General features: G+C 52.4%; 1 protein-coding gene across 2 annotated transcripts in view; it reads left to right on the forward strand.

The window, feature by feature from the left end:
• LOC102197230 (carbohydrate sulfotransferase 8-like) overlaps positions 1-2,150 on the forward strand; it is a 44,666-nt gene that overhangs the window by 37,232 nt on the left and 5,284 nt on the right. The window contains exon 1 of one of the 2 annotated variants that reach the window (XM_005745156.2): positions 10-2,118. The exons of the other annotated variant lie outside the window; for it this stretch is intronic. The gene's annotated coding sequence lies outside the window, so the exon portion shown is untranslated. Of the gene's footprint in view, positions 1-9; positions 2,119-2,150 lie in introns of those variants that run through there. 2 annotated transcript variants of the gene reach the window in all.

Raw genomic sequence — 2,150 nt, forward strand, 5'->3', positions numbered from 1 at the left:
ACACACACAGAACGTGGTTTTTATTAAGGAGTCAGAGTTTAATATTTGATCTGGTCTCGTGTGAAACAGCAGAAACACGGCGACACAACAAACGAGGCAACGGCTCAGCCAGAAAACAAAGGTTCATCTTGACTCTGACGATGTACGCCGCTCTGTGAACGATGGAGGGTGGAGGTCTCCATCTGTCAGCAGGCGAACCGGCCGGGCTCCGTTAGCTCAGGAGGAGCAGAGTGGCTGCAGAACTGAGCCGGCTCTTTATCCGAGTACCCCGGAGTACGGGGCGTTGGCCCGGTGTGACGAGTCGTTCGGTCCCTGTAAACCGCAGCCGATTACAACCAGCACCTCCAAATTGGAGGCCATGGTCCTCAATCAGAAATGGGTGAAGGGCGCACTCCAGGTGTGGGACCAGCTGCTGCCCAGGATGGAGGAGTTTAAGTATGTCAGGGTTTTGTTCACGAGTGAGGGGAGGCGAGGGTGTCAGGTGGACTGGGGTCAGCTTCAGCCCTGACTCGGGGTTCCACCTCAGAGCTGGAGGAGGGGGCAGGGGAGAGGGAGGTCCTGTTCGGACTGTTGCCTCCATCATTTGGGCGGAGATAAGTGGCATGGTTAACTGTCTAGCGTCCAGCAGGGGGCGACTGCTCGGGTTGTGGATGAAGTCTGATTGGGTGGATGTGAGGAAACGAGCCTCCTGATGAGTTTCTTGCTCAGATGCTGTTTCAGGTGAGACCGAACAAAGCTTATTGTGGAGGTGACGTTCTGATCAGAGGAGCAGGGTTAGGGCGGGGCTACACCGAGCGTCTTCGGTCACACCCGTCACGTCTGGTTTGAGAACACAAAGCTGAAGAAAACGCCGGCTGGAGGCTTCGTTTCTGTGACGCGTTCTCCTGAAGCTTCAGTAAAGCTTTTCTCAAAGAAGCAGACTTGAGAGAAAAAATGGCCTAAATGACAGAGAAGAACGAAAAACATCAGTTCAGGTGTTCAGGCTCCACACAGCCCTGACCTTTAACCTCTCTCAACACTGGTCAGTCACACCAAGACAATAAAACACGGCATAGCTTCAGCGTCTCAAACACGAAGCCCTAAATCTGCATTGTTTCTAATGGCCAGCAGGGGGCGATCCAAGACCTCATCTGAGCTCAAAAAGATTCTTTCTGTTAAACTGGTGTCATCATGTGTTGCCACCAGAGGGCGCTCTCTACAGCTCAAGCATCCAGCTGGGCTCAGCAAGCTGATAGGTGTGTGTGTGTGTGTGTGTGTGTGTGTGTGTGTGTGTGTGTGTGTGCTGACACAAAAGCCTGGATTAGTCACATGTTTTCTGTGTGTGGGACAGTGAGATGCGCTCTGGGTAATAAATAACCAGGAGCTGCAGCGGGATGCCACCGCCGCTAACCTTCAGTGTCAGGAAACTGCTGAGAGGCCACCTGGGCCTGCCAGCTGCATGCGTGTGTGTTTGTGTGTTAGTAATGTTGCGTGGACACAAACCAATAAAACAACAGCAAGTTGGAGTGAGGTCAGCCAGTTCAGGTTTAAAGTTTGATCAGACGTTCAGCTCTGTGAGGACGTAGAGTCCTGAGGTTCAGTCAGGTCGTCACATGACTGTTAGAGGGCTCTGATTGGGTTTCAGGGTCACACAAATGTTTGACATGGTGATACACACATGCATATGTGTGTGAAGATGAGGAGTGTGTGTGTGCCTGCTATGAATACACACCAACAGGCCACAGGAAGGATGCCCTCCTGTGTCCGAAACACAGAGTTCAAAGGTCACACGTTGTGTTTTTGTGTTCCAGTGATCTCACCGCGTTTCCAGCATGTAACCTCACACACATGCAGAAACTACATGAAGCAGTGGCTGTTGTGGGCGGGGCCAGTTGTTATTCGTGTGAAATTATGTGACTCGGTGGTCGTGTGGGGAGCGAGCGTCTTGGAGAGCTGCGCTGAATAAACTCGATTAGACCGATGATTTAACTGAGAGCGCCGGCTGTTACCAGCAGCACAGTAGCTGGTCAGCAGCTCATCCATCCACAGCATGACGAAGGTCACCGCAAACGAGTCACATCATCTTCATCATCTTCACAGCTCTCGCAGCACGAAGGCAGCATCAGCTCGCAGCGAAGTGTGAGGAATGAGCCCGAGGAGCTGCTGCACCC

Source organism: Pundamilia nyererei, unplaced genomic scaffold (assembly GCF_000239375.1).
Source record: "Pundamilia nyererei isolate P.nyererei 1_Seehausen unplaced genomic scaffold, PunNye1.0 scaffold00154, whole genome shotgun sequence".
In the NCBI taxonomy this organism is placed as follows: domain Eukaryota; kingdom Metazoa; phylum Chordata; class Actinopteri; order Cichliformes; family Cichlidae; genus Pundamilia; species Pundamilia nyererei.